Below are 14,404 nucleotides of genomic sequence, written 5' to 3'. Positions count from 1 at the left end.
GCTTATTTTTCCTTTCTTTGAATTTTTCAGGAGTAATACCTGTGGAAGCAGGTAAATCCTGTTCTCTGAGGCTGCAGGTAATAGTGCTTGCCTTGGGCAATATTTGCAGCACCCAAATATTAAAGCACTCAAATAAGTGACCAGAATCTACCTTAACCTTCAGGGACCACCAGAACCTGGGTGCCAGTTACACCCCAGTTAAGTGAGGGTTTGGGTTAACATGTTCCTGGATAGGCATCATGAACACTTGAATTCTTCCCTGAATCTTTGGAAAACCTGTCCTCAAGGTGAAACCCTGAGTTTACTTACTGGAACAGAAAGACTTCATTCATTTTAGTCCTGTGGGCCTTGACTCTGGCTCCAACTACTTTCACTTACAAACAAAGCTCAACTTTGAGTAGAAGTTAGGTGAGGACAATAAGCAGATATTCTGAAGTTTTTCTTTTCAAAGCGTGTCTGGGTAGAAGTTTGGTTCACAGACTGTTCACACAGAAAACAGTAAACAATAATGTTTCAAAGTATTCCTGGAAAATTGCTCCCACGCCTGTTACCTTAAGCACACATCATCCTCTGCTTAGTTTTGCAGAGGACTGTGCTAGGGAAGTCGTGGTTTCAGAGCTTACACCTCAGGCAATGACGCTGAAGGTGTAACAAGAAAATTGCCATTTTTTCCTCAACAGATTCTTCTGAGTTGCAAAGAAGTGACCCCTCCGTGACATTTTCCCCTCTTCATTGCCTCACCCCAGCCTCCCCAGAGTATCAGAACTCCTTTAAACTTTTCAAGATACCAGACTTTCAAATGGCAGACAGGATCCTAACATTGCCAAGCTTTAGAGCTTCATAAAATACCAGAAAACTGGTTGAATGACACAAAAACATTGCTCACATCAAAATAATGTTAATTTGGTTCTGAATGACTGTGCTTTTTGACCACAACCACGTTCCTCGTCATTAACTACTCTCAGATGGTCACACTAGACTACTTCTGCTCACACGCGTGTTTAACGAGTGACTGTCTTTCAGAAAAACTGAGTAATCGGGCTTTTGTTCTCAGAAAGATTATTAACGGCACACCATGTGTTATCTGTCCTCTCATTCATTATTTATCAGTCGTAATCCTTATTTGGGAAGTTCTGGTTACCCAGTCAGCTAAGAATGATACTATCATGCCACTTGTGCCATAATTTCATAATCTGTTTAGGCCATGCAAAGCTGTCACTGGCTCTGGAAGACGGTGGTACCTGCCCATTCTTGTCCCTCATCCCATCTTCCAGCACAGGAATTCATTGTTCTTTCAGAGAAAGAAGACAAGAACCTGGTCTGGCTTAAAACTAACACCACAAAGGAAAAGCTTGGCCAGACAAACACTTGTGTTTGTGCACAAAGGAGCTAGCAACACGGGGCGTGCAAATGAGTTTCTGGAGGAGAGTTGAGCTTTGTCTTCTGGTGCCCTGTGTGAGCTGGCACCATGAGATGACTGATCCCCTGCCTGAGGAGGGGCTGGTGCATTGCCAAAGCAGTGGGTTTGTGACTGCCCTACACGTTGCACATGTTCTAACTTCTCCTAGACGTGGATGCCTCCTCTTGCAAGGGGGAAGCGACCTCCTAGGTGCCCTTGGGATGCCTGTGGCACCAGTAGGCAACACCACAGCACCGTATGCCAAACACACTGCTGGGAGTGACAGCGTGGCTTCACATAAAGGCACCAGGCAGTGCTTCCCTACTCCCACTGGAAGAGTTGGCTTAGTTTTATCAACAGAAAGAAAAGATTTACATTAATCAAATGATCATTTTTTATCATATGAAACTTCCTGTCCAGTGTAAGTTAGGAAATTTCTGCCCACGGCCCCTGTGCTGTCACCACGTTGCATTTACTCATGTGTTGATCACCCAGTCTAACTACCTGGGATGGCAGCCAAATGTATGCCTCTGTAGAGAGGGGAAACCCACTGTTTTTAAAATTCATGTTATCAGATAAAGAGCAGCATGGCAGAGTATAGCTACAAACCCAGCACACTTTGAGGCTCTTACTAACTATAACAAAACACAAACCCAACCACCAGTGCATCACCCTTTCTACCTGAAAGGGTAGAACAGTACCCATTGACCAATGTATTTGCCCCTGCAGAGATTTTTCTTCAGCTCCCGATAAAACAGAGCCCCAGTGTGGCTCATTCTCCAGTCACAGCTCAGCTGCTAGAAGAGCTGGGCTTGTCTTTTTGGCATGCCTGGTCCTCCCACTCTTCCTTTTGCTTTTACTATTTTCTGATGGATTGTTGACTCTTGGTTATTCTGCTTCTCCCTCAGCCCTGGATAATGCACACAATGCATCTGGTCTTGTTTCTCTTAACTCGGACTGAGAAACAAAGCAGCACATCTCAGCAATGCATATTGGTCTTTGACCTTGAACAATTTGTTTGTGGGTTTGATTTTGCTGCTTCCTCTTCCAGTGTCTTCAGTAACTTCAAGTCTCTTGAGTCCCTCTCATCTCCTGTCCAAGGTCTCTTCCTACTTTGTGTTCCCAGAACCACTTGTCAGACAGGTAAAGGGAAGCATCAGTTCACTACAAAGGGAATTATATGTTTAAACACCTCCAGTCTGACACATATTGACTTTTATTTTAGGAGGTAGCACATAAAACACAAATGAAATGTAAGCTTTTGTGGCTTTCTGTTAGGTCAGGCTACAGCCAGTCCGTCACTGACACCTGATCACAGACCATGCACGCCACCTGCCTGCACCTACCCAGCTGCAGACTTTCCCTGGAGAAGCAGTTTGTGCTGGTTCATTTCCATCACCCATTTCTAAATCCAGAGTGGTACAATGACACCCCTCCAGCCCTCTATACCACTTCGTGTCTGAATCAGACCCTTTCCCTTTCCAGAATCTTCTACCTTATCTCCTACCCTGTCACTGCTGAAGTTGTCTCTGAACCCACACACTGAGGGTGACCCCGTTCTCCAAGCCCACCCACATACTCGGCTCGATATCCTCTACCCTGGCCGCTCATCAAGCATTGGGCCTGAACGTGTGCTAAGGCCTGGCCTGGAGCTGGGACAGCCCCGCAACCTGGGGTGGATGGGATACCCTGAGACCACCAAGAGGTTCACACAGAACGAGTGTGTCAAAGAAAACTGTACATGGGCTTAAAGAAGATCTGTGTGTACTGCTTCAGATGCATGGGCCTCTTAAAAGAAGATGCAATTAGGGCCTTTCAGCTGAGGGTGTGCCACAGCTGCAGGGCTGAAGACCCATTGGCTTCCCCTACAAAGTTATTAAGGTTAACTCACAGCACTTGCAGCCATCCTACAGCAGTTAGAGAGAGGTTTGGGTTGTCTCAGAGCTCAGTTTTTTCCCCATAGCACAAGGGTGAAGTTGTCTTTAACTGCCCAGTCAGACCTACAGGAGGATGATGAATTATGGTCTTGAACAGGGTTTTTTGTGAGGTACACCAAGGAAAATGGGTTGTTCTTGTGGAATCCCTGTTCTTTTGCTTACTTTTTCTGCCTCTGAGGACAGTCAAGCTGCAAGAAGAGCTGCAGAGGAGGGTAGGTGTCTGGGCATTTGCCTCCCTCAGGAGTGATTGTGGTTGTGTGCTTGGTCAGTGCTGCGTTTGTGTGCCCTCGCTGCAGAATGGTCTCAGCCCCAGCTAACTGAGCCCCTTTCTGCCTTCTGCTTGCTGTCTGCCATCTACTTCCACCCACATGTTTGGTGTACCAGCTACTCTGGATGAAGTAGTCCCTTTTTGCAGAAACCCGTTGTATCCTTTATTGTGCGAACTCTGCACCCTGTGTTTTAATGTCAAGTTGGCTCTGTCCCCTGCCATTTCACTTGCCATTTGTGCTCAGCTCCTGACTGCTTGAAAAAACCTTAATGCTGACCTGTATTTACTGATGATTGAGCTTTTCATGGCTTTGTGAAGAAGTGCTTGCTGCTTTTGATCGTGGAGGGAATTAACGGAGAAAACCGGCACAAGCTGCCTACCTTTTTGAAATCTTAAGCATGAATCTTTCTTTTCATTTAACGTCTCATTGGAGGTGATTTTCAAAAGTTATAGAAAAGCTCTTATCGTACAGCATACATCTCGAAAAGGCTTTTTAAGAATCAGTGTAATTCTTAGGAGTTCTGGTGTGTGTGTGTGTGTTTTTTTTTTTTTTTTTTTTTCCCCCCAGAAAAACTTTATCCAACGCTGTTTTTAAACTTACGGTAATCTGTGATGAAGTACAGAAAATCACAGAGAATGAATTACCATTTTCAAGTCGTCAGAAGCCCACAGGTTTTGTCTCTGACCATACCTGTTTTTTACAGGTACAGGAGATCAGACCAGAGGGAAAGAGTGAACAGAAATAGCTCGCGTACTTAGGAAGGAAGGATGAACCTTGTTGAAAAGGATGAGCTACCGTATGTTGTTAAAGGCAATCACAACGTGAAGCACAAAACCATCATCGCCCCCAAATGTCTCTGTTTGGAGGGCCCGGGGAACTTTGTACTCGAGGTGTGAAATGAAAATTTGAAGGACTTGGCTGGCAACGTAACTCAGCTTGCTAGTGCTGTGGGTAGCTCTTGGAACTGATGAGGGTTGTCTGGATCGCTACTGCAGGCTGCCCAGGCTCTGAGTGGGAGCAGTGAGTGCAGCTCTCAGTGGGTTCCCTGATCTTTAGTGCTGTGTTCTTAGTTCTCAACTGCATGTAACAAGCAGTCTGGGCAACGTGGTGTAAAGCACTTTTCTTATGTTCTTATTCTGAGAAGGTAGTTTAGTAACTTACCAATAAGAGGCCGTAGTGGCTTCCTGGGGGAATCTAGGCAACAATAATTGAGCATATCTGCATGCTGAGTCTCTTGGGGATATGCTTTTGAAACCTTGAAGTTTTCACAAAAATCACACTCGTATTTAGGAAGCATTTGACGAATATTTTCTGAATATTAGTTAGCTCAGACAAAGGAAACCAGGAAACTGAAATTAAAGAAAACTCTGAGCATAAAATGTTGCTTATTGCCACACAATTGCTTGCAACAGAGGATGTGTAGCTCAGATTTTAAAATATTGCAGCCTCCAGGTTATTTTGAAAAGTGAAAATAAGACTAAATGTCATATTCTGTGTGAAGTATTGCCAATCCACGTGAGCAGCTATCTGAATCTTAAATTTCCTAGTCCTCAGGACGTGAATTTAAGACACAAGGTGTTGTGTGGGGTTATTGTGAGACTCTTGGGACTGCTCACAGCAGCATGGCCAAATCCTTAATGCAGCTTATTTGTTGCCCAGGTCCGGCTCGGCCTTTGGGGCTGTGCTGCCCCAGAGCCTTGTTCCTGGCACCCTTCCTGAGGGCAGGCAGCTGGTGGTGGTCCCTGTCTGCCTCTGCTTCTCTTAGGCACCCCGCTGATTGAGGTGTGCAGCACTTCTTACTCTAGAGGTCAGTATAATGTTAGGAATAGAACTGGTGCATACCCAACTCCTTTTCCCTGATGAGATGTTCCAGAGTGAACTCTAAATTATACTGCTTCCAATATAAGATGGAAGAGAAATTTCATACTGGGGAAATGTACTTGTAAAAGCACAACAGCCAATATGGGAAGCTCAGAGGGCGTTAAAGAAAACAATCATTGAGCCTCTTTGTTGAATGGAAGTTATGAATGCACTAGTAGTAATTTTCTGAAGCCATAGACAATAACATAATGTGAGTGGGTGATGGAAGAAATTACATAGGGTGAAATTTAGAGAGCTGACAGCAGCCTATGCATCACTTAAGACCTATTTCTGAGGGCTTAATTGCGGCTTAAATAGCACACAGGCCTCGTGCTCATCTTCTGCATAGAAACAAATTCCGTCTCGAATGAGCACCGTGAGCAGAACATGGAAAATGTAATCTGATCAGCTGTAAAACTCCGGCTTTGGGGAAAGGGTGCTCTGAACTGAGAACAGATGTGGGCAATGCAGATCTGTGCTGTAGCACACACACTGTAAAGGTCTAATGCTGCGTTTCGCCATCGGATGCACTGATGTTAGTCCAAAGGGATACCGTGAGAATATCAATCTTTAAACAAATGGGAAAACTGAGTAACGAGCACACCCCAGGACACTGGGGTAATTACTCCATTTGTGAGCTACGTGGCTGATAACACTGAAAGCAATCCCGCTTATGAGTGCTTCAGAGGCATTTATATTATTTTGGGCTGGCTGTCTACAAATATTCAGACTTAGAGGTAGGAAGGCTTATAAAAATAAATTTTCAGCTTGGTTGTATGGCTGTGTAAGAGGAATCAGGACTGGACAGTCGTGTGTTTGCTACAAAATGGTTGCGTGCTAGTTCAGTAAGAGAGGAGCCAGAGCTCTGCATGCACTCCCTGAGAGAGATCAAGTTGGAAAGCCACTCTGCATAGTGCATATTGAACACTTCTCAGTCAGTTCCCAGAATGTTTAAAAAAAGGTATGGTGGGCAGAATTAAAGCTGAACCCACTGAACTCTTCCTTATCTTTACATGCTTGGATTTCTTGTAATATTTAACTTTTTCTTTGCGTTTCCTGGACTTAGGATTCTTAGTTCTGAGACGATCAATATTCCCTTATAATGTATTTTGACATATGTTCCCGATAAGCGTTTTCAACTTGAAGTCCTAACAAAGGTTATTTTTGTAAGGAAGGAAAAAGTAAATCAGAGTAGTCTCCTTATGGCCATTTTGAAAGCAGAAATGAAGACAAAATATTGGGACTACACTAACAGTGCTTCTCAAAACACAAAGCTCGATGAATTTAACTATTTTCCTCTTAATTGAGAGGCAACCTGCAAAGCATTGCTGTGCTCTGGAAAGAGATGTGTTATTCGGCTGCCTGTTAAATAGTCTGCATGAATTCTGTTCCGGTTCAGGGTTTGTTCACAAACCATTCACAAATTGTCTGCTTGTATTATTCACACTGTGTGATTAGGCATGTGGTATATTTTCTGCTCTCTGACTTAATGACTGAAACATTTTGACAGGGAATAGCAAACGGTGAACGACAACCAGTAAACAACATACAACTTGGGGCGCTTGCAAACACTTTCAAGAGTATTAACAATTGGAAGAACAATGATTCATGTCTCCATCACTCAGCTACGGATGTATTTAAGTCCAGATGTATTTGCCCAGCTCTGGGAAGCTTGCAAGTAAAATTTGCAATGAATGATGTCTCTTTGGCTCAATCCAAGCCTTACATTACTTGTAAGTAGTCTAATTCTGAAAGTTGCCCACAAAGGAGCAAATTCTGATTTCCATATCAGAATGATTAACTAAAGGAACACGTCTGTCCTCCAGCAGGACTGTTGACATGGATAGGTGCCATACTCTTGTTTGAGATATAGGCATGGTGCTAAAGTCAATTTAACAGTCTACGTTAACGGTAGAAATGCTACATCTCTGAGAGATAAGACCAAGTTATGTTTATTTAAAGATATCCTGATACTTTTCTTCCAGTACAAAAATTAGCCTAGCTTTAGTTGATAAACTTCACTCTCGGTTTCCGTGCAAAACCTATTGCATTTCTTCACTTCTTCAGGTTGGCAATTGAAAAACAACCTTATTTCAATCCAGAAGGCTTTGAAATGGTGGATTGTGTGTTTCTCACACAGAATGTGTAAATTATTTTTTTTAATGCCACAGCCTGAGGTCCTTGAACTGTATAAATGATTAAGATTTCATAACACTACAGGCAAAATTCTTTCCCTTGATCCATGCTGTAGACATCTTTTGCATTTTCTGCACACATGGTACTTTCATTTCCATCAATGGGAATTCCACATGCTGAATAAGGAAGAAATATTTGCATTCTGGATAACTGCCTTATTTGGGCACTTCTTAATACTTTCTCGGGCAAAGCTCCTGCTGACTTTGATCTTGTTGGCAAGCTGCCCCCTGGATGAGAGTCCCCGGTTTGAAGAGTTGGTAAATGGCATTTTAACGGCAAGGGTCAGCAACAATTGCTGTGCCATTTTTCTTGCTTTCCCCACCACAAAGCTATCATCTGAAGTAAGGCACTGCAGTTCTTTTTTGGAAGATTAATAGTTCCCTGCTAGTAACAGATTTTCCACTAGCCAGAAAGCAGCACCCCCCACTGATGAGTTTATCATTTGAACTTTGAATCCAGTCGGGAAGTTGAGACGTAAACTTTCCATGATGGTGATTTGTGGTATATTTCCAGTTTTCAGGGTCAGGTTATTAACCGGCGTAACAGTGATATAAGCACATGCCGTTGAGAACATGAATCAGATGAAGCATCTGACAAAGACCTCACTGTGCAGGCAGCTTTCCTAGGAGGCTGTGGAAGTCTGATGTGTGCCATGAAGCTCCAGGTGTCACATTCGAAAATACCACAAGTATTAACAACCTGTGAATGTATATAAAACTTGGCAGTGTTTTTGGTACTTAGGGTTTTATGCATTGGCCTAAGGAAGGATTTTCATTTTGTTCAAAGATACGCACTTCTTAGTTTTTCTGTGCCTTTCCCTATCGGTTTGAGGGAGAAAAATATTGACAAGAAACCAACCCAACTGACTGAATTGGGTAGTTTATAACTCCTTACGTAGGAGGAACATTCTTCACTTTGTATTTGGTAATAGTGTTATGTGTTCGTGTTAAAATGAAGATAATGAAAGGGTGTAATTGTGTACAAATTGCGAATGCTTGTCCTGTATGTCTTAAAACGTGGCACTTGAAAATATATGTAATCTGGAAAAAGCTAGTGATGTAAAAATAAGTATTTATTGTTGAGCTTTGAAACACTGGAAATCACTACCCAGAAAAAATTCTGATGTGTTTCTGTCCTGGACTGGAAGAAAAATTGAAAATCTGCATGAGTGCTGTTCTGAAGAGCAATGTAGTGTAGAAATACTTAACCTTTTGTTTAAGACCAGTCTAATGTTACTGCTGGGCACATGTTATGGAAATTGTATCTCGGGTGTCTCTTGCCTCCATTCAGCTGCAGGGATTAGATATTTTTGCCTCATGGCGTATCCCATGATACGCCCTGTTTTATGGCTTCCACAAAATACTAAATGCAGAGAAGAAACAGGAAAGTACATCCTGTGGCAAGCTTTCAGTCTTGCAAAATCTGGTTTTGGTGTATCATTTTTCCCCATTACAAATCACTTTGAGAGAAAACTCCTAGCCCTGTGAATAATACGAAATTCAGCTTCTTATTTAACAGACACACTCAGCTGTGGTGTGGCAAGCTCTCTGCTTCTGTGCTGTAACGATCTGTTCAGACCTCCTGTCTCAGGAAAGAGACCGTCCTTTGTCTGCACTCAAAATAATGCTGCAGCCCACTTCTGTAGAGACTCCTACTCAGAAAAACTTGATGTAAACTGCAGATTCGAGTGTGATTCATATGCAGTGAAGTCACACAAGCTTTTGTGGTGTAGGTAAATAGCATGTGAGATTTAGTAGTATGTGGGGTTCGACTTGAGAGAAGACATTTCTGTTTTGATTCTAGTGACTTAAGCCATGCCCGGGGATCAAGAAGGGAAGTCTTTTAATTGCAGCTCTGCCAATGATCTGATGAAGGTAGTTCCTGTTGGGATCTGGTGTCATATATTTACATGCCACCCACTTTTAAGCACTAGTTCTCTAAATAAGAATAAAAATGTTGCATATTTTAAAATAAGACACTTAATTCTGCATGATGAAACTGTGGAAGACTGAAGGGCTGGGAGAAGCAGCCCGTCCTTGCTCCTCTGAACACTTGGCTTTAGCCGCTAGGTGATGCAGCGACTTCTGTTTGTGTCACATGAAGTCATGGGTGGCCGTGTGGAGACAGGAGCTTGGAATCTGCCATATAAATTAAGAATGAGTAACTGGAGAAGACCCCCACTTCTCTAGAAGCAATACGCAGACTAGATAATAGGCCTTGGAAAACCAACAAGATGATAGGGTTTCCAACTTCACATTTTGTAATTGCGTCAAATGAAACCCCATTAGAAGCAGCTGGTCTGATTCTCAGCTGATATAAATTGTCATACATGTTCAGATTTAAATAGCAGTTGGCTGGCCTACCCCAGATGTAAGCTCTGGCCTATGTTATGTGATAGCTATCAGCTTGGAATGGAAACTTTGGTGCTACTTTTACAGGCAAATTTATTTTAATGTATTATCAGGAAAATCCAGCGTATTTCCAGGTATCACATATCTGAAAAAGCAATCACCAATACAAGACCAATACAAGGATGTCTTCAGCTTCCTGACTCCAAAGAGAGGGGTGTTATACTTCTTTGGTGGGTGCTGAGACTGTTATGGAATGGAAATACATTAAGATGACTTTCATTTTACTCTTACTCAAGAGCATTTTAAATCTGATTTAAACGCTTTATTCAATGGGATATTGTGATTCTCATTTAAAAGAAAATCAACAAATCATTTGTCTTTTTTTTCAGTTTAGGATAGATTCTTATCTTCCTTAAATCCAGAAGAAATCACGACTCTGACCCTTAATATGGTCTGTTAAGTGGAGTTTAGATGAGTGTTGTGCAATCCATTGCTATAGCCTTTTCCAGCAGTGCTGTTCTATAGATTTTTGACCTATGTTGAAAGAATTCCTACTTGTGGATTCCTACGAGGGAGTTGGGTTGTAGTATGTGAAGCTGGCAGCAATGCAAAATTACAAGGAGGTGGGGGGAGTTCACTTATCTCCTGTTTCTACTTCTCCACAGTGTGTTTATTTCATAAAGTGTGTGTGAGGGGGGGAACAAAGAAGTAGAGCAGGGTTAAAGTGGGATGGAGAACTATTTTCCAATAACACAAGCAAACCACTTATCTATAAAAGATACGATTTTTATAGGCAATAGGTCTATTTGTGACCTAATTTAAACTAATTTCAGAGCAGTCAATGCCAATATACATTGCTTTAAAAGAAAGATTCCAAATGAGCTCACTCTGGGAATGAAACATCACTGGAGTTTGTAGATATATGCAGCTGTGGGACTCATTTTAGAGAATAAATTGTCTGAAAGAATTGGATTCCAGATTACTTTCCAAATTAATGACAACTTTCCTGTATGTTTGCAGTTTTACAGAATTCCATAATCAAGCAATGTAGAGCCACGTGAGTAATTAAGGGTTATAAACCTAAAGCCCTGTGGTACAGACATCAATATAAATATACTCAGCAATAAAGGATTATTATGTTAATCTGTATATATTGATCCTTACAAAAATATGAAAAGGGCCCTCTTCAAAATCACAAGATTGATAATGGGACATTAGTCAATTAAAATCGTCACATCACAGAGGACGTATCTGTTCTCTGATGAAACTGCAAGTCAACAAAACAAAGGAGAAGACTGCCATGGATTTGTCTTGTTACTTGCTTGCACTTCTTTCAATGTAGATAGTGTACATTACTATTCACCTTATTGCTATTTGCATATTATTTCCAATCATCCATTTCACGTTAGCCTTGCCACAGTTCAGTGTTTGAATTGCATCCGTGGCCAGGGACTGTTTTGTCCCAGCTGTTTCTGTTTGGAGTTAAAAACGTATTAGGTATTTTAAAAATTGATCTTAGATCTTTTTAAAGGACTCGTTCGACCAGAATTTCAATTTGGGAATGCATTTTATTTGGCAAAACCCTTCTGAAAAAATGAAGGCAGTATATTGGGAATCAAGCCTGGGTGGAAAAATACAAAATGGATGACTGGTTTGAAGGCTATGTAAAGTAAAAGCCCCTTGTGAAATGTTACTTCACATTTCAATATCTTGGAATTCATGTTCTTGTGCTTTTCTGTCTAGTCTTAATGACCAAAACTTACTTTCTTCAAGTATGAAGACCAAGGATTTCACATAAAACATCCTTCCAAGAGGAGTTTTGAGAAGTCTTTAATACCATAAAACCTGTTGTAAAACTGGGTTTGTGGCCAGGTGGTGGGATAACATACTTGCATTGGTAAAATCCAACTCCAGGAAGGGAAGTAATCCAAAACTGACATCACCTGTCCATCTGTCCCAGTAAGGACATTCCAGGCTAAGTGAATCTGGAAGGGACTATCCCCCTTTCTGGACATATCTAGTGAGACTTTTTCACCTGCAGCTTATGTTATTTTATTGATGGCCACGTTTCTGAACACAGGGATGTTTAAATATCCAGAAATAACTGGTCTTGTTTGCCCTTTTTTCCCCTGCCCCAGCCTGGATATATACCTGTCATGGATGAGAAAGACAAGCACCAAAATGTGGTAGTAAATCACCTGCGTGCTTATATGGTTGCTTCTCTCTTTCTGGATACATGTTCAGAGTAGTTGCCAAAGACATTTATCAGGTCCGAGGAGGGAGCATTTGAATGAGGCCTCTGCTTAGAGGCAAAGATGGAGCCTTTAAATCACACACCTTGTGCTGCTCTTTAGTTGAGGACCTAAACTGGAACACGCATCTCAGTATTTACTGGCTTTTTATTAGGAGGAGCTGTTTGCGGTTGCTTATGGCTTTTACTCATTTTAATCATCTAGGCTGAAATTAGGAAATACACTCAAGATTTCAGGCGGTAAAGATCTTAGGGCTGTCCTCTCAGGTGCTATCACCAGGAAGGAAAGGATGGGATTTGCTTCTTAGTTAGCTGAAAACATCAAGCTGACAAAGACTTGCATAAATAAGCAATCCAAATGACAATGCAGAGACAACGTGGCTTTACTTGTCCTCCCAATGAGGAAAAGGGCGTTCCTCACCTGGGAAACACCAAATGGCTGCTCATTCAATCTTTCATTCATCTATCTATCTGTTTCCTTCCTTCATGCTGAGTGAAGACCCCAGGGCACCTCCTGGGGGTGTCTTCTCCCTGTGCCTGGCACCCAAATTGAGAATACGCCAGGACCTCTGTGTGCACCTCAGTCGCCACGGAGGCTGGTCCTTCATGCATCTGATGTCCAGCCTCGCTGCGGTGTCAGAGGTTTTGGCAGGTCTCGAGCTGCTGAGGTCAAAGGCCATTAAGATGCTGGGCCTTCTGCCACTAAACATCAAAAGCTCAGTTTTCAAGGCCCTGTCACAACTTTGTGTGGAAAGTAATTATCTTAAAAATGCGAAGGAACAAAGGGATTTTTTCCCCCTTTTAATCCTCTTGCATCTCAGTTTTGCATCTGTAAGAAGAGAACAATATACTGCTGCTCATAAAAGTGAAGCTGCGTGTTGTGCTCCTCATGAATCATGCAAATGCTGTGTGATGCCCCATATTCTAGTAAAGCCTACAAGGAAGCAAACAATGCTATTGTCAGAGCACAGCCACAACCAAGGCAGGAGGGAAAAGGCTGGGAGATTTTTCCAAGTGAGGAAATGCAAGTAAAGCACTGAGTAGTTGTTCTTCATGCAAATGTGCTTCCCTCACCCCCTCTGCTTTCAGTGAATGAAGCAGGGGATCCTGAGGAAATATGGTTTATGAGAAGTACAAGACTTAAATTCCCATGCATAGCAGGATGGAATTAAAGCAGCGATAATCACGGTGTTTCTGCACTTGGAGTACTAATTAAAACAAGATCTGCAGGTATCTTTCCTGCTGACTTCAAGCCTCAGGGTAGGCCTGGATAAAATGGCATGGTGAGATAGGTATTAGTGGTATCTGGGCATCCTCTTGCTAATACAGGTGACTTATAAATTCCCTTTTTTTGACAGCCCACTCATGGCTGAGTCTGTGCTCACAGCCTGTTTCTCAGGTCAGGTGCCTGGTGCTAGCAGAGGCCGAATGGCCCTTCAAATCCTGCTGGGATCTGGGGGCATCAGAGGGAAGAGATGCACAGCAGAAGGGAGAGCTTCAACGTGACTCTTTTAGCCTCCCAATGAGTTCAGGTACAGGGTTTCAGGGTAGGAAGGGCTCCTCTGGTTTGTCCATTTTGGTCCTGTCCTCTCCCAGATTTTCCCATCACGTAACCAGTTCCATAAATCCTTGTAAATTCAGGATGCTCAGCAGTTGAGTTCCCAGGCACATTTTGTGTTTGATGCTGAAATATTTTAATTTGATCTCCCTCTCGAATATTCTGCTCGCACAATGGAAAGTTTTGACAGTGCTGTTATCCTTGAGGCTGCTCAAGTGAGGATGTTGCCATTGTGCTGCCGTGAAGGCTGCCGATGAGAAGAGGTGGGATGACTCAGGCTTATTAGAAGGTATTAAACCACTTCATCTTCTATGCCTACAAGCAAAACCTGGGGAAGGCTGTGGGTGGCTGTAATGTTGGTGTCTTATTTTTTTTTTCTTTGTATTTCTGTTGCTCAATCAACATTAATGCACCGTAGGACAGTTGGAGACTTTTATTTAGCTGGAGCTGTAAAAGTGTTTGTTCCCCTCAAATCTCATCTTTTTTTTTTTTTTTTTTTTTTTCCTTTGTACCACCGGTGACTGGCATCATCTGCTCAGCTCTTGGAGGGTTTTGAACCCAATTATGACAACTGTCTCTTGCT

At 42.4% G+C, this 14,404-nt stretch overlaps 1 long non-coding RNA gene across 1 annotated transcript in view; it reads left to right on the top strand.

The window, feature by feature from the left end:
- The first annotated feature begins 2,878 nt into the window (after nucleotides 1-2,878).
- Nucleotides 2,879-14,404, top strand: part of LOC137861123 (uncharacterized) — a 183,461-nt gene continuing 171,935 nt past the window's right edge. The window contains exon 1 of the long non-coding RNA XR_011099398.1: nucleotides 2,879-3,548. This is a non-coding gene — a long non-coding RNA (uncharacterized lncRNA). The remainder of the gene's footprint in view (nucleotides 3,549-14,404) is intronic.

This window comes from Anas acuta, chromosome 9 (assembly GCF_963932015.1).
Source record: "Anas acuta chromosome 9, bAnaAcu1.1, whole genome shotgun sequence".
In the NCBI taxonomy this organism is placed as follows: Eukaryota; Metazoa; Chordata; class Aves; order Anseriformes; family Anatidae; genus Anas; species Anas acuta.
This window is presented reverse-complemented; position numbering and strand designations above follow the sequence as displayed.